At 49.6% G+C, this 18,630-nt stretch overlaps 1 long non-coding RNA gene across 1 annotated transcript in view; it reads right to left on the bottom strand.

Annotated features, from left to right (window-relative positions):
- Nucleotides 1–18,630, bottom strand: part of LOC119964598 — a 127,112-nt gene that overhangs the window by 56,127 nt on the left and 52,355 nt on the right. Inside the window, exon 2 of the long non-coding RNA XR_005460334.1 lies at nucleotides 10,049–10,160. This is a non-coding gene — a long non-coding RNA (uncharacterized LOC119964598). The remainder of the gene's footprint in view (nucleotides 1–10,048; nucleotides 10,161–18,630) is intronic.

The raw sequence follows: 18,630 nt of genomic DNA, 5'->3' as shown, positions 1-18,630 counted from the left end.
CTCACAACAATGGCACCGAGGAGTCCAGCCCCAAGATTTGGGGACACTGACGTGGGAGGCTGCTAGATGCCATGGAGACCAGGAGGGATATCCTGTTCCATCAAGGGTCCAGGAGGGTTAGCCATAGTGCAGCCAGTGCTGCCTGGGATGAGGGGGTAGCAGCTGTGAGCGCCGGCAATGTGTGACCAGGAGGACTGGCCTCCAGTGCAGGAGGAAGGTCAATAACTTACACCGGGCAGCACGAGTGAGTAGACACCAACGCCACCCCACCCGAGATCTGTCCGCCACACGGGAGCATCCCCCCAACTCTCCATGTGATGCCCTCTCTTTCAAACCCCCCCATAATCCTCCCTTCATGCCCCACCTCCCACCACTGTGAACCACGCATGTGGCTAATGATGTCCTCTCTTTGTCTCCTCAAGAAAAGCTCTCCCATAATTGCCTGGAGAGGCCCAGACAGGTGGAGGTGTGCCAGACATCAGGGGCGGATTTCTCCGACCCCCAATAGCCCGGGGCTGGCGTCAATCCAGCCTCCGCCGTGGCCCAAATTCTCCGCCACCCGGGAATTGGCTGGAGCGGGAATCGCGTTGCGCCGGTCGGCGGGCCCCCCGTGGCGATTCTCCGGCCCACGATGGGCTGAAGTCCCACCACTGACAGGCCTCTCCCACCGGCGGGAATCAAAACACCTCTGGTGCCGGCCGGTTTGGCAGCGCAGGCGGGCGCCGGGGTCCTTATGGGGGTCGCGGGGCAATCTGGCCCCGGGGAGTGCTCCCACGGTGGCCTGGCCCGCGGCCAGGGCCCGCCGATTGGTGGGCGGGCCTGTGCCGTGGGGGCACTCTTTTTCTTCCGCCCCGCCATGGCCTTCACCATGGCAGGGGGGGGGAAGAGACCCCCCTCCCCTGCGCATGCACCGGCATGACGTCAGCAGCCGCTGACGCACCGGCGCATGTGCGGACTTCCGCCGGCTGCCGAAGGCTTTTCGGCTCCAGCTGGGGGAATGGCACTATTTGGCGCCGTCCTTTTGGCGCCGACCTTTCGGCGCCGACCTTTTGCCACTCACCTGTTTTGGCGCTGGCCTTTTTTGGCGCTGGCCTTTTTGGCGCCGCCAACATTTCCGACGTACTTCATTATCTGTTTAAAGGGCTTTAAGTTGCCCCCGAGGCCCTGAAAGGCTACATAAATGCATATCTACCTTCCTGCTTTTTTAATCTTTTGAAACGTGAGCTAAAAGGTTGCCCCGCAATCAAGTGTGGGTGTGGAGGTGAATGTGCCTTTAAGGCTGTGTGTCTATTTACTGACTCTCGCCATCGGCAGGAGGTTAGAAAGTCAAACGGCTTCCAGGAGCAGAGTTAAACATTGCATCGCACAGTGAAGAAATGATTCGCAGCAGGTGCTATTATTTTTTTTAAGAAAGTTTTAATTAATGGGGGATCCCTTTTGGGGTCACAGTTGCGAACGTTTAATGCGAAGGTAGCTCATGAAACTTTCAAAATGGAAAGTGGAACCGTTTAACCCTTCAGGGGTCACCATGCCCCGTGTAAAATCCCAGATGTCTCTGCAGATCTATTCCTGCTCTCTTCAGCATCCCGATATAAATTGATTCACCATCGACCGCGCCCCCAGCTGCCTTGGCACCAATCTTTGGGAACCCCCCCCCCCGAACCTCTGCTTATCTCGCTTCCTTTAAGATTCTTCTGATCACCTTTCCAGCCGCCCGCCTTCAATATCACCTGGTGTCACTGGGCGTGACACTCGTATGCCGCCGTGCTAATTGTAATTTCGGCGTTGATAATTTCGGCGTTGAAGTTAAATAACTAGATTCTATAGACTATTCAGGCTTCTAAGGACTACGGAGGGGGGGAGCCTGTGAGAGAGAGGGGGGGCGCTTGTGCGAGAGAGGGGGGGGGGTGCCTCTTGTGGGACACATACACGGGCTTTCCGAGGTTACTAACGGAGGTTTATTACATGCTTTAATTTTGATTTTGGCGCCAAACCGTGGTGGGCCAAGAAAATGAGCGCCATAACATCCAGTTGTTATGAAAATGAAAATGAGCGCCATAACAACTGGCGCCAAAAAAACAGCGCCAAAAGATCGGGGCCAAAAAGGCGGCGCCAAAAAGCACCCGACCCCCAGCTGGTGGGGCGCCAAAGGCCGTTTGCGCCGGTCGGCGGAGCGGCAACCACTCCGCAACTGGCCTAGCCTCTCAATGTGAGGGCTTGGCCCCTAAAGGTGCGGAGAATTCTGCACCTTTGGGGAGGCCCGACGCCTGAGTGGTTGACGCCACTCCAATACGGCGGGACCCCCAGCCCCGCCGGGTAGGGGAGAATCCCGGCCCGGAATCCTCACCCCCTTCGAGGAACGTGACCGGTGTGGCTGAGGACAGATCGGTCACTCATGCAGAGGCTAGCGGACGCCGCAGAGGTGATGAACCACCGAGCTCCACTTGGGGGATCTGTCAAACGTGTGTTGTTATTGCCTTACTGACTGACTCATCCCTCCCACTGACCACATGTCCATTCTCCTGCAGGTCCTCCAGCTGACGGAGCTGGGCCATCCCGGCCAGCTACCACTCCAGCCTCCCAGGAGACTATCTCCGAGGAGAGCTCCGAGGATGCCACCATAATAGTCGAGGCACAGCTGCCATCCCCACCCTCCACCAGTGCAGATACAAGCACCTCGGTGCGAAATGTTAGTGGTGAGGCGTCTGGAGCACAATCTGGAGAGCACCACACTGCTGCTGTTGGACATCAGGTGGAAGCAGGAACCCTCGGGCAAGACTGCAATTTGAGGTCTGCTGGATCCCAGCCTCATGCTGAGCCTGTGGAACAGGTTATCTGGAGCTAATGGAGACATTAGGGAGCGGCCGGGACATTCAGAGGCAGATGTCAGCAACACTCTAGCAGATCCATTTTGCTTGTGGGAGTCCCAGAGGCTACGGTGCAGGAGATGTTCCGGAAATGCATGGCACCAAGGCCAACACTGATAGGGTGGCGGCTGCAGTGGAGAGCCTGTGCACGACGTTGGCACCAGTGTTCAAGGTGCTGTTCAATCGGTGATGGCCATGGCTGAGGGCCTCGGCAGAATGTCTGCCTCGCTGAAGGATGTCACTCAGTATCAGGCTACCTTGATGAGGTTCTGTGGGATATGTCCCGCTCAAGCTTGTTCCAGGTGGACATTGCCGAGGTGCTGCAGACATGTCTCAGCCACTGAGACATTTGCAGCGTGAAGCCCATGGAGCCTCATTAAGTGGGCAAATTAACGTTTGATACTGGTGACGGCCTCGACAGGTTGAGCGTCGGGATGCCCACGGCAGTTCCGGCTCGCTGCCACATTTAGATGCTTTTCCATTAAATTGCACCCTAAACTGGCTCAAATCACCCCTCCAAACTCACTCAAAATGACATCAAGACGCGATCTACTGGTTGTATTGCGCTCGAGCGAGAGCAGTTGATTCCGAGAGAGGCCTTCCATGGGCTTCCTGGCAGCCTTGACGCCTCACGCGATCTACCCTCACAAGGTGTTGGAATCAAAATCTCACCAAAAATGGGCATCAACAAACGGCGCGCCTAAGTAGGGTTTGAACCTACTTAGGCGAGCTTACCTGGTATATACTGGTCTCCCACGGTCTACCGACCCCTTCAGAGATGGCACAACCGGGTGCCATTCAAAAGTGGTCCAGGTAGAACACACCTGGGGCGTCTTCCAGACCATCGGATGCCCTTAGGTGGCCAAGAATGTAGCAGGGTAACCCCCTGGCATTTCCTCCTGATCACTGGCACCTTGCCATTGCCGTCCTGGTACTGCCAATGTGCCACGGTGGCACTGCCAAGCTGGCAGAAGCACTACCAGGATGCCATTACAAGGGTGCCCAGGAATCACTGCCAAAAGTCAGATCCTGAGCGGGGCCAAGCCCATGAAAGGAGGGTGGAGGAGTGTATGTAGGGTGGGATGGTGGAGGGCAGGTAAGAAGGAACTTCTGGGACATTCGTGGGTGATGGTTGGGGGTTCTGGAAGGGGGGGCCTGAAGGTGAGGGCCCCCAGGGACCCTATTGTGGGATGTCATTACTTGGGGGGGGGGTATTGCCCATGTGTGTGAGGAGTGACAATGCCCATGGGTATGGGGTGTGAGGAACCCACAAGCTCACTTCGGGATTGGGGTACCCTTTCAAAATGGTGACCCGATCTCTGACGAGTTGGTCTGGCCAGCGCGTTCAGCTCCCCAATGATGAAAAAGTGGGCTAAACCGGAGAGAAACTCGCCAGGGCCCAAAAAGTGACTAAGTGTCATTAGATAGCAGTGATGACTTCGCCGGGGAAAACTCCCAGCAAAACCCACCGCAAATGACACTTAGAAACTTTTCCATTACATCACATTCTTAATCAGTTTTTTTTGGGTGAATCACGCCCATTAATTGTGTTTCTCTCTCCACAGATGCTGCCAGAACTTCTGAGTTATCCAGCATTTTCTGTTTTCATTTTACATTTGCTTCAGTTTGGCTCAATTTATATTTAAAAAAATCATTGTTTGTTGAACTAAAATAGAACTAAGAAGCAGCAAAAAGGTACGAATAGACAACTGTTGAGTAGGAGGAGGTGAACTAACAAACTCAAAGAATTTCTTCATACTTTTCACATCATATTCCGACTCCTCTCAATTCAGTGTATTCAGCTAACAATAAAATTCACAACAACTTGTATTCATTTAGCACCTATAATCTTTGTAAAACATTCCAAAGTTATCAGACAAAATTTGACAATGAGCCAAAAATTAGGGCATTTGAGTCAAAAGGTTTGGTTTTAAGGAGCACCTTAAAGGAGGGTAGAGAAGCAGACAGGTCAAAGCGTAGGAAGCTCAGAGGGTTATACAATAAACACATACAAAAATACAATCCTGTGTGCTTTCCATTATTCATTTAATGTGAGAAGAGCTTGAAACAACATAGACAGATTGTCCTTCATTTTAGAAATACCTTATCCACCTGGGCCTAACGTTTGATTTCAGCTTCATTTTCAGAATTATAAACTTCATCTGAACATTGGACACTGGGGATTTATAGTCACTGTGGACAAATGCTTTGCCTATGTGTGTGTGTGTGTGTGTGTGTGTGTGGGGGGGGGGGGAGGTCAGAGAGGTGGGTAGATTTAGTGTGTCTCTGTGTGAGACAGAGAAAGTGAGAGAGTCCTGCATCTTAAGAGTTATAGTTTTCACTCTGTTCAAATAGTAATATCCAGAGTGAACTAGCTCTGATAACCCATGTTACATGGCAGCAGGGTTAAACAATAGGACTCTATAGTTGGTCTGGGGGAGGTGCAGTGCAGATAGAAGGTTGTGGTTTCTGTTGACAAATTCTGTGAGGATCAGAGCACTGTACCGTGAGAGTTGTTTTTAACCTACAGCTGACGAGCAATGATGCCAATCAGACAGAATATTTACAAATGACAACAGTGAGGCATGAGGAGCAGCAGCATATTTGATATACAATTTAAACTATGAAATAAATACAATTTATTTTTGTGCCATAGAGCGAGATTGATTTTTATCTGGAATTCAAGGACTGCCCAACATAGAGACACAGGGCTGGATTCTCCGTTTCAGCGGCTATGTGCCGGCTCAAACGGAGAATTCCCGGGCGTTTTATGACCCGAAAATCTGGGCTGAACACTCACTGAATCCAGGACCGGTGAGGGGCTCGCAGCAGCTCCAGATGAAACTCCCAGCTCCCGTGCCGAAACTCCCAGCTCCCTGGCCGCGCACACACACACGACGACCTGCAGCGGTTGCGCCGTACAACATGGCGCCGGCCGTGCGTGGACCCGACCCGCCATCCAAGACCCCATAGGCCACTCCCCAGCCATCACGGAAGCCCCCATCTCGGCCAGTGACAAGGATCCCGGGCGAGTGTGGCGGCGTTGGACACAGTCCACAGCTGCCACGTCGGGTTCCCGACCGCTGGGACCACATGTCCCCACGCAGTCGGGAACTTGGCCCATCGGGGTGGAGCATCGTGGGAGGGCCTGCTGATGATGGGCCAACTCGTTGCAACAGCGTGCGGTGAGCGACGTGATTATGCCACTTCTGAGGAGGCAGAGAGTATGGCTGATCGGCGTCAAACCACTGCGGGCCCCGATTTGGGTATCGGAGTGGATCTTCCGCCTGATCGTTGATTACGATATCAGCGTCAGGCAATGGAGAATCCCGCCCACTGTCTTGCTATTCCTGCAATCTCAGCAGCAACCATCAGATTTGTAGCGCTCCAATGGCTACCAAACTGTCAGTCTTCTGACTGGCCCTGCATCTTTGAGAGTTGCAACCACTTCATTGGTTGCTGCTGGGAATATCCTCCCCATAGTCTTGTCATCCATCCACGTGACCTTGGGACCCACTCTTGGTCCCAAATGCAGGGATTTGGTAGAATTTGGCCCAGGAAGCCAGATAGGCTTACAGCAAATTGAACGATCAATTTGTTTTTAAAAATTTTTTAAAAATAAATTTAGAATACCCAATTAATTTTTTCCAATTAAGGGGCAATTTAGCGTGGCCAATTCACCTACCCTGCACATCTTTTTCGGTTGTGGGGGCGAAACCCACGTAAATACGGGGAGAATGTGCAAACTCCACACGGACAGTGACCCAGAGCCTGGGACCTCGGAGGAATGATCAATTTGTTAAAGATGCCAGTGATAGCTCACGTTTCAATAGTCTATCTGGTGCTGTGGCACACCATGTTAATTGTATGTCAACACATTTTAATTATATGCAAGTGGAGGGCATGAATTAGAGTTTCATGCGAGCACAGGTTGGATGATTGAATTACTGAGTTAGGAAGTATATGCTTATAATGTTTCACTCTCTCTTAGACCAAATAAAGATTAAATGCTCTGGTATCGTCCTTCACCAACTTGCTTTCCAGAATAAAACACAGCAGAGAACAGTAAATCGATCAAAGAAAAGGATTTTCTTTAGAATTAAGGAATTTTTAAAAATTGAAGCTTTTACAGATGGGCGAGGAAGAAATAAACACATATAATACCAAAATCTCAAGTGCCCACTGCAAAGTCAGTAAAGCAAAAATGTAATCAATTATTAACAAGTCCTTAAGATGAATGAAGGACAAAGATACATATGCAGTGCCTATTTTTAACTCAATACACCATTAAACCCCCAATCTGGCAGGGAAGATGCACAGAGACATTTATTACCAGAAGTATGTAATTTGCCATTTCGGGAAATAAAAATAAATAAGTACTCTTTATGCATGCCTGAAGCATGCCTTTGCTTTGTTAGGCCTTTTGTCATGGTCATGTCCCATGCCTGCTAAACGTATTGGGAAGATGGACACTTTACCTGTTTTTTTAAACAAAGGCAGCATAGAATGGAAAATTTACATTAACAAATGGACTCGGGAGAGTAATGTGACTTAATTAATGGTTTCTATGCAGACAAGGGTTTACACATGTCTGAACATGCCTCTGTTAAGTAATTAGAACGTACTTGTCCTAGTGGAAGACATTCCATTGAAGAGAATCAGAATGGAATAGGGTCACTTGGGGAATTTACAGGTACTATTGTCTGGATATTTACAGAAACTCAATTGACTAGTCTTGCTGTTTGCAAATTTGAAATCTAACAAAGTGATTTGTGAAGGAACAACTTTATCATATGCAGATGTGAACAGCCGCCACTCATTCCCCCTTATGTGGCAATTGCTTATAACATTGAATCCTTTGTGTGGACAATGGAATGAATCAGTGCTGTTGTCACATGACTGAAACTGGCTGTAGATTTTTCAATATCTGATTAAGCCACAAGGGCAGCCCAATGGGTCAGTCTGGGATACAAGGTCAAGAGGGAAACCATCTTTTGTCCAGCTAAAGGACCTGTCTCAAAAGTCATCTTCGGCAGAGAAGTGGGGCTTACTCATTTTCCCTGCAAAATTGTAGTTCTTCGCTGCAGGAGCTCAAGCAGTTTCATTCAGATCCGGAAATTTATTTTCAGAGGCCAAGTGTGAATTCATCACTAGAATCATCTGACCTTCATTTTTCTTCAGTGCATCAAAAGATAATATTTCAGGCCTGCAATGTTTCAACTACCATCCTGAGGACAGATGAGACGTTATCTTTTTGACACTTAAGTATATCAGGCAGATAGGCAAATATAACAGGAAAAATGGCAACTAAGGACATCTTGTGAGCCCAGAGCAGAAACTTCACAGACGCAAGTCGGGGCATGTCATGGTTTATCACTTTACTGGCATGTCGTGGTTCATCGCTTCACTGATTCTGTATAACAGAAGGGCTCTTGGGGCAAGCAAAAAAGAAAAGGAAAGCATTATGATTTGGGAACCACCATTACAGAAGGAGGGCGCTTATCTTGGAGCTCAGAAAAGAAGAATAACCATTGCAGGAAGATTACCCTGAGCTCAGAGAAGAAGATATCCATATCAATAGGCTGAAGACTGGCCAGTTTCCTCACCAGAGCAGAAATTATCTAGATCTCACCAGTGAGTCTAAGTCGTCACTGTAGTATATTCTCAGAAATCATGATTTCTGAATAAAGTACAGTTGTACTAAATTTAAATGCTTTATATTGACCAAGCAGGATGTTGGTCAACATAAGGTAATTAAATGCATGTTACATCTTTGGGAATCATATTTTCTTGTGAACGTATGTATCTGTGCGAATGAGGTGAGATAATGAGTGGGAAATTATCCCACATTCAATACTTAGCTTGATTGGAGAAGCTGGGACATTTCTCCATAGGGAAGAGAACTTTGAAAGGAGATTCAAAAACACGAGGGAACTGGATGGGGGAGTAAATGTACCGATTGGCGTAAGGGTTGAAATGAAGCGGGCACAGATTTATGGTGATTGGCAAAAGAAGCAACGGTGACATGAGGAAAAATATTTTAACAGAGCGAGTGTTTAGTGTCCGGAATGCACTGGCTGACATTGTGGTGGAGGCAGATTTAATCATTGCATTCTAAAGATCATTATCTACAAAGGAAAAATGTGCAGGGCCACGGGAGAAAATAGGAAATAGATAAATTGCACTTGCAGAGAGTCTGCATGGACACTATGAGCTGAATGGCTTCCATTTGCGATATAACCATTCTATGCACTCTCCCATCTGTAATACTTTGCATGTACAAGTAATGGCACTGTTGTATGTTTGAGGCCCCCATTTCAAGAATAATTTGGCGTGAGGTCCTCTGCACTGAAACCAACCGCATTGGAACGATTTGCAACCTAGGATTTTCAGATTTACTTATCTGAATATGGAGCCAGGAGAAGTGGGTATGCCCCTCCTGATCCCATATTTAGAGAATTTCTGCCACTGTTCTTGACCCCACTCCTCTGATCACCACGACTTCCAACTCCCATCTAAACGCAACTATTCTTGAACCCAAGTCCTCTTCCGACCCCTGAAACCTCAGCTCCTATGATTACAGGACTCAAACCCAATCTGATCCCTGGCCCCACTCCCGGGTGAACATATGTGAGCGTTGCTATGATGCTAGCAATAGCTCAATCTTTCACTATTATTCACTGGCTGTTGCTGCTTGCCAGTTCCATTAGAAGGTAAAAGGCCAAGAATAAGGGTCACCTTGAACCTCACCATTCATTTTACCTGCGTCCCCACACAGTGTGCCTAAAAATGAGTGTGTCCATACTTCTTCACTTTTTTATCATAAGCAAATTTTATATATTTGTAGGTAAACACCATTGCAAGCTTTCTGTGTGCGATGCTTTTGGTTTTTTTTTATTATTAAGGTGTGCAATATTTTATTTCATTGTCCATAATGTGATATATTACTTCAGCAAATTTTCCGTGTTTCAAAAGTGGGCATTCAGGTTATGCCAGGTGTGCAGTAAACATCTGAAACCCACCAGCTAGCTTCCAGACCACTACTAAGCAATACCATGGGAGTTATTTGAAACTTTCTAATGATGCTTCTTCATTCAACTTGCTAATATGATTTTTGGTTGATCTGTGAGTTATTTCCCCTGGAAATCACCGTTTTTCCGTATTCTATGAGATATACTTACTCAATTTGTTCTTCTAGAAGTTGAAGTCAGGAGGAATACTACAGTATGATGAAGTGGAATCTGTCCATGCTTGGAATTTACTGCTGCTAGCTGTGGCAACACCTTAGAACAGCTGCAAAGTTTACAAAGTATGGAAATAAACCAAAAGGGAAGTTAATAAAGTTTTGTATTGCATATATATGCACACAGTTAAGAAGAATCATTGGTTGTAAAAGTATCATTAGAATATTCCCAAATTAGAATAATATTTGGACTATGTAAAGAATCAGAAATGTTGATACCTAGAATCCTTATGGCCCAGAAGGAGGCCATTTGGCCCATTGAGTCTACACTGACCCTCTGAAAGAATACTCCATCTCGGCCCACCCTCCCATCCTATCCCTGAAACCCCACCTAACATTAAGACCCAAAAGGACAATTTAGAATGGCCAATCCACCTAACCTTCAAATCTTTGGACTGTAGGAGGAAACTGGAGCACCCGGAGGAAACCCACACAGACACGGGAGGAAGTGCAAACTCCACACAGTCACCCGAGGTGGGAATTGAACCCACGTCCCTAGTGCTGTGAGGCAGCAGTGCTAACCACTGTGCCACCCTATGTGTAAAGAGATGTCTAAAACTTTTTACTTACATGTTATATTATAATGTATTTTGGCCTGTTTAAATAATTTTTTGTTATCACTTAGCTAACAAATGGCTTATTCCCAGAAGTGGCTTTCCAGCAACTAGGCTACATTGACTTGTCTTCTAGTTTCCCTCACTATAAACAGGACTAAGCTTGGCCCTGCATCTCCAGTTATAGCCGACAAGAGATCAAGCAATTAACATATTAAGAGCTGCAGCAATGTATACATCTCATAGCTCATAAACAAGGGACGACAACATTGGACTGTCTAGTGCTGTTTGTGTAGGTGCTACAAGACCTAAAGTCTGCAAAAGGCACACAGCTGGTTCTGTCATCTATGGCATGATCCATGCAGCGCCCAGGCTGGGAAAGTTACTAGCGTGGGCATACCCTGCGTGTGCTCCATTCTGGCTGGTGTGATACAGTTTCCGAGACCTGTCTCATATGGGTCGATTGAGATCCTATGCTAATCACTCACAGCTGAAGATGCATTCATTAAATGTGGCGATCCATTCACTTTGATGAGCCTGGCAGATCCGGCCGGCGGGAAAGGCTGGAAAATTCCCGCCCAAGTCTGTAACAGATATTGCTGTAATTGCAGTGCTTCTGGGTACATAACATGACCAACACATCAAGCAGAATCTGCAGAGAATAGAAGCTTTGCAAACAGGGAGGATGAGGACGGCACTACACAGAAAGCCCTACCACCATGGGTTTTCAAAGAGCACTTCTCATATCTCCACTTCACCCTGAAGCAATGTCTGAGGTGGCTCAGATTCCATTAGGTGGCATTCAAAATATTGTGTCACCTCCTTGAACAGCACTTGCAGCTCCCCATTAGGGTGAGGATAGAGCTGTTAGTGGACATAAATGTCACACTCGTGTTAAACCTCCACATGACCAGGTCATTCCAGGTGGGAGCACGTGACATAGCGAACATCTCCCAGTATGCCATCCATAGCTGTATATGGGAGGTGATGGAAGTCCTCTGCGTGAAGTGAGGCATTTTAATTGTGCTCTCATTAAGCAGAAGGAAGCAGGCTGAATGGGCAAAGGGGTTGCAGGCTTCTCTCAGCGACTGCATGCATACGGATCTGTGAATCCACATGTCAACAGTGAGAGATATTGGAACTGCCAAGGCTATCTTCCATCAATGTGCACTTGGTGTGTAATGATGCACAAGCCATTATGTTGATGAATGAACACCATCCTGGCAGCAGCTATGAAGTCTTCATGATCTGAAAGTCCGCCATTCCTGCCATCTTTGCGTCTTCAAGGGGCGGCACGGTGGCGCAGTGATTAGCACTGCTGCCTCACAGCGCAGAGGACCCGGGTTTGATCCTGGCCCCGGGTCACTGTCCGTGTGGAGTTTGCACATTTTCCCCGTGTCTGAGTCAGCCTCATCACCACAACTCAAAGATGTGAAGGGTAGGTGGATTGGCCACACTAAATTGGCCCTTAATTGGGAAAGAAAATCTCTGGGTCTCCAAGAGGAACCAGAGTGTAGCTGCTCAGAGATACGAGCCACCTCCTCGACATATTACAATGAGCACTCTCCGCCACATGAGCTCAAGAGGACAACAGCTGTATTACAAAAGCCATGAAGTTAAATGAACAATTATATTCTCAAGCAACAGTGCTCTTGCCTGGACTCCACAGGAGGAGCACTATAATGTTTGCTGGAGCACGTTACCAAGTTTGTGCTGGATTGTTACTGGAAGACGTGACAATGAGGTAGAGAATCTGAATGTTCGGCCTGATCCTGATTGCTTGGTACAGCTAATGGGTGAATAATAAATTCTGCGGTGGGTAGGAGATGCCATCTGCAAATGTATTCACTGACCTTGAGAACTGTATGAGATTACTGAACTTTTTCGAGCATTGCTGCCAGGTCCTCAGGACGAGATGGGGAGTTGACCTCTTCACTGGCCACTTACCCTATGGAAGGCTTTCCTTGAGGCCACCCACATGTAAACATGGCCTCTCTCCTCTTGTTTACCTCTACCACAAAGGTTTTCTGTGTTGAACGTGGGAGCCCATTCTCTACCCCAATGCTTCATTTGTTTTGTTTCTCGCAGCAAATTGTAGCACTGGCTGTCAATAGCAGCTTTCTTTCAATCAGTGCAACTGCTCTTTTTGAGGAGCATCCTGCTCTTTTGTTTTATAAATTTAGAGTACCCAATTCATTGGAAAAAATGAATTGGGTACTCTAAATTTATAAAACAAAAGAGCAGGATGCTCCTCAAAAAGAGCAGTTGCACTGATTGAAAGAAAGCTGCTATTGACAGCCAGTGCTACAATTTGCTGCGAGAAACAAAACAAATGAAGCATTGGGGTAGAGAATGGGCTCCCACGTTCAACACAGAAAACCTTTGTGGTTTAGCGTGGCCAATCCACTACCCAGCACATCTTTGGGTTGCGGGGGCGAACCCACGCAGGCACAGGGAGAATGTGCAAACTCCACATGGACAGTGACCAAGAACCGGGATCGAACCTGGGACCTCAGCGCATGAGACAGCAATGCTAACCACTGCACCACCATGCTGCCCTAGCATCCTGCTTTTGAGATTTGGAGAATGGCTGGAACTCAGGCTAGTCCCAATGCTATTAGTCCCCCTGTTGAACATGCAGCCAGCCAGCAGCACAGGTCATGCTTAGCTGCACATTACAATCAAGTAAATGAGAGATACCCAAAGCTTCCATGCCTCAATGGGATTGAGGGTAGGCAGATCGCAAATTGTGACACCCACAGCCAAAATTGTGACCTAGAGGTTGATCAGATTCTCAGCAGTTTAATGCAGAAGGTCGCAACTTGGAAAACTTAAGTGACTGTATTTGTTGATACTTAATAATGTATGTGGTAATCTTTTTATCTTGTTGCATTTGATGTAATCTGTAGCTAGAAAATTGTATTACCTATTTTAACTGAGATTAACTGTGATTCTTTATCTAACCTTCATCTTGATGTATATGAAGGCTGTATTGCAAATCCATATTACTAGGAACTTCAATAAAATTCACAGTATTAGATGTGTAATATCACGGAAACCTCCTTTAGAAATCTTTGCTTTATCCACATCTTTGTCAGGGCGCGATTCAGTGACCGCATTGTACCCAGCACAGATCAGGGTGCACCGGGTGAATAACGGGAGAGATAAAGATTGCGCCGGGTGTGAACCATTTTGCAATTCAGCCGGCCCACTCCTTATGGCGAGTTCCAGATTTCGCCCAAAAATGGCGAGAATATCAATAACCCTCATTTTCATTCATTTCAATGTCATTAACAAGATTGAAGTTGAATGCAGCGGCCTCCCAGGAATTATTCGACTTCCCAGCGAGAAATCACGTGGGCATTGTTTCCCTTTTCAAAAACATGAAGCTAGCGCAATGGTTGCTGAGAGGAAGTGCGGAGGCGAGTAGCCATTTCCATTTTCCGGCACGCAGCTCAAGGGCATCGGAGCTGTTCTAGTGCTTGGGGGGGGGGGGGGGGGGGGGACAGTGGAGGTCCCCTTAGGGTGATTGTGGTGAATGTATTATGCCAATAATCCACCATTGTATTTGTATCTGTGCTATGCTGTTGCCCTTGTATTTGTATCTGTGCTATGCTGTTGCCCTTGTGGGCTTCTCCTATGCATAGGGGAACATGTTGGGGCATGTATGGGCTCCGGCCACGGCTCCTCCCCTTGAAGGGAGGTATAAAGAGCAGTCGACCTGCAGGCGGTTCTCAGCATTGGTTCAGTCGCAGGCAGGCACTGTTCTAAGTTGTTTAAAGCTACAGTTTACTTCTACTCATGTCTCGAGTGAATTAATGGTCGCATCAATTTAATCAGCTTAAACGCAACTATGGAATCGGCCCTCAAACCTCATAGACTGGAACTCGATCCAGGCCCCGGAGACAAAATACATTTTTTTGCACTGGCTCCGCTGCTTCAAGGCCTATCTCACAGCCTTCTCCATGCCTTCCGTCACCGACAAACAGAAGTTCAGCCTCCTCCACGCACGGGTGAGCCATCGAATCTCTGTTCAACTCACGAGGCCTCCTCCTACGCAGACGCCCCCGCGATGCTCGAACGCCTCTTTGTATGGCCCGTGAATGAGGTCTATGCGCGACACATCTTCACCACTCGCCGCCAGCATCTTGGGGAATCACTAGAAGACTACCTACGCGACCTCAAAGTCCTCACACGCAGCTGCAACTACAAGGCCGTTACGGCCACTCAACATATGGAACTCGCCGTCCGAGACGTCTACGTGGCGGGAGTCCAGTCGAACTACGTGAGACAGCGCCTACTTGAACAGGGGGCCCTAGACCTGGCTCAGACGGTAAAGTTAGACTTCTCTCTGGAAGTAGCGTTCCAGAGCCTTAACGTGTTCCCGGTTGACCACGCGACACCCTCGTGGACCCCCGACCAAAGACTACCCCAGGCCTGTGCTGCACGGCCCACCCTGCTATTTCTGTGGCCAGTCCCAACACCCCCGGCAGCACTGCCCGGCCCGTAACACGAACTGCAGCAGCTGCGGGAGAAAAGGACATTTCGCCAAAGTTTGTCTGGCCAGGTCCAAGAACTCTAACTCACAGGCCCGATCCTCAGACTCACAGGCCCGCAGACCCCGCAGTGTTGCAGCGTGTCTGCCAACTCCGCCCCCTGCAGATGCGACATCAGCCTCGGGCTATCCGTGGGGGCAGCCATCTTCCAGCCCTCACAGCACCTGCGACTCACAGGGGCCGCCATCTTGGCCATCCTCCCCCACGCAGCCGGCCACGTGCGATCCATGGGGGCCGCCATCTTGGACACCATCTTCCTCACTGCCCGCCACGCTCGAACATCGGGGGCCGCCATCTTGGCCGCTATCTGCTACGCCGCTCAACACGTACGATCAACAAGGGCAGCCATTGCGGAGCCGCCCCAGCACCTCCGACCACACCGGCAACCCGCAACTCAGCACGGTCACCCTGGACCAGTCGCGACCCAAGCACCTCCGGAGCTCTATGATGACCGTCCGGGTAAACGGGCACGAGACCCCTTGCCTTTTCGACTCCGGGGGCACAGAGAGCTTCATTCACCCGGACATGGTAAGACGCTGCTCGCTCACAATTTTCCCGGCGCACCAAACCATCTCCCTCGCCTCTGTGTCGCGCTCGGTGCAAATCCGAGGGTGCACTACCGCAACCTTAGCAATACAGAGCGCCTAGTACGCCAATTTTAAATTATATGTGCTCCCAGACCTCTGCGCCCCTCTCCTATTGGGACTAGATTTCCAATGCAATCTCAAGAGCCTAACCCTGAAGTTCAGGGGGCCCCTACCCCCACTCACCATATGCAGCCTCGCGACCCTAAAAGTCGACCCTCCCCACTCTTCGCAAACCTCCCCGCTGACTGCAAACCAGTTGCCACCAGAAGCAGGCGGTATAGCATACAGGACAGGACTTTTATCAGGTCCGAGGTCCAGCGACTCTTGCGGGAGGGAGTCATTGTGGCCAGCAATAGCCCCTGGAGAGCTCAGGTGGTGGTCGTCAGGACCAGGGAAAAGAACCGGATGGTTGTAGATTACAGCCAAACCATAAACCGGTACACGCAACTCGATGCGTACCCCCTTCCCCGAATTGCAGACATGATAAACCAAATCGCACGCTACCGGGTGTTCTCCACGGTGGATCTGACGTCTGCATACCACCAGCTCCCAATCCGTCCGGAGGACCGCCACTACACAGCTTTTAAGGCAGACGGCTGCCTTTTCCACTTCCTCAGGGTCCCATTTTGGCATCACGAACGGGGTTTCGGTGTTCCAAAGAACAATGGACCAAATGGTGGATCAGTATGGGCTGTGGGCCACATTTCCGTACTTGGCCAATGTTACCATCTGCGGCCATGATCAGCAGGACCACAATGTCAACCTCCACAGATTTCTCCAAACCGACCAAACCCTAAACCTCACGCACAACCAGACTAGCCATCCTCGGCTACATCGTGGAAAACGGGTTCCAGGACCCGACCCTGACTGTATGCGCCCCCTCCTGCAACTTCCCCTCCCCCACTGCCCCAAGGCCCTGAAGAGGTGCCTCGGGTTCTTTTCATATAATGCCCAGTGGGTCCCCAACTATCCGGACAAAGCCCGCCCACTAATCAAGGCCACCATCTTCCCACTGGCAACTGAGGCCCGCCAGGCCTTCAGCTGCATCAAGGCGGACATTGCCAAAGCCGCGATGCGCGTGATGGACGAGTCCGTCCCCTTCCAGGTGGACAGTGACGCATCAGAGGTCCTCTCGCCGCTACCCTCAATCAAGCATGTAGACCGGTAGCGTTTTTTTTCGCGCATCCTCACCACCTCCGAAATTAGACGCTCCTCAGTCGAGAATGAGGCCCAAGCCATTGTGGAAGCCGTACGGCACTGGAGGCACTACCTCGCTGGTAGGAGGTTTACCCTCATCACCGACCAACGATTGGTAGCCTTCATGTTCGACAATATGCAACGGGACAAAATTAAGAACGATAAGATCTTGAGGTGGAGGATCGAACTCTCCACCTATAATTACGATATAGTATATTGTTCTGGGAAGCTCAACGAGCCCTACATGCCCTGTTCCGTGGCACATGCACCAGCGGGCAAGATTACCGACTACGGGCTATCCACGATGACCTCTGCCACCCAGGGGTCACCCGGCTTATCCACTATATCAAGGCCCGCAACCTGCCCTACTCCACCGAGGAGGTCAGAGCCAGGGGCTGCCAGATCTGTGCGGAGTGTAAACCGCAGTTCTATCGACCGGATAAGGCCCACCTGGTAAAGGCATCCCGGCCCTTTGAGCGCCTCAGTATCGATTTCAAAGGGCCCCTCCCCTCTATTAACCGCAATACATATTTCCTCAATATTATTGATAAGTTCTCCCGCTTCCCCTTTGCAATCTCTTGCCCCAACATGACCGTGGCCACAGTCATTAAAGCCCTACATAGTGTCTTCACCCTGTTTGGTTTCCCCAATTATGACGACAGTGACCGGGCCTTGTCGTTCATGAGCGATGAACTGCGTCAGTACCTGCTCAGTAAGGGCATTGCCTCAAGCAGGACTACCAGTTATAACCCCAGGGGAAAGGGGCAGTTGGAGAGGGAGAATGTGACGGTCTGGAAGACCGTCCTACTGACCCTGCGGTCCAGGAATCTCCCAGTTACCCACTGGCAGGGGGTCCTCCCTGATGCGCTCCACTCTATTAGGTCCCTACTTTGCATGGCCACAAACGAGACCCCTCATGACCGCCTATTTGTTTTTCCCAGAAGATCCACCTCAGGGGCCTCGTTTCCGTCCTGGCTGAAGACACCGGGGCCAGTCCTACTCAGAAAGCACGTCAGGAGCCATAAGTCCGACCCTCTGGTAGAGAGGGTCCAGCTCCTACACTCCAACCCCCAGTACGCTTATATCGAACACCTTGATGGCCGATAGGACACGGTCTCCCTCCGGGACCTGGCGCCCGCCAGTTCCACCACCACCGCCCCTCCACCATATCCCACCCAACCTACCATGACCAGAGCCCCTGCCCCTATATGGCTCCCGTGCTCCCTCCCGCCCACCATCCCCCCTTCACTAATCCACAGGAATGAAGCTCCAGAAGAGACGCTCCTGGAGTCCACATCTGCAGCTGCACCGGCGCCCTCACTACCGATGCCAGCACGGATGAGTTTGATACCCGGGCCAGCAACAACACCAGAGCTTCAGCAACCACAGCGCACAATCCGTGCGCCAGACCGGCTGAACTTATGAACCCATCACCCCCGCTGGACTTTATTTTTTTAACAGGGGGTGAATGTCGTGAATGTATTATGCCAATAATCCACCATTGTATTTGTATCTGTGCTGTTGCCCTTGTATTTGTATCTGTGCTATGCTGTTGGCCTTGTGGGCTTCTCCTATGGGCCATTGTATGGCATTATCCATAGGGGAACATGTTGGGGCTCCACCCAT

The sequence above is a fragment of the Scyliorhinus canicula genome, chromosome 4, assembly GCF_902713615.1.
Source record: "Scyliorhinus canicula chromosome 4, sScyCan1.1, whole genome shotgun sequence".
In the NCBI taxonomy this organism is placed as follows: Eukaryota; Metazoa; Chordata; class Chondrichthyes; order Carcharhiniformes; family Scyliorhinidae; genus Scyliorhinus; species Scyliorhinus canicula.
This window is presented reverse-complemented; position numbering and strand designations above follow the sequence as displayed.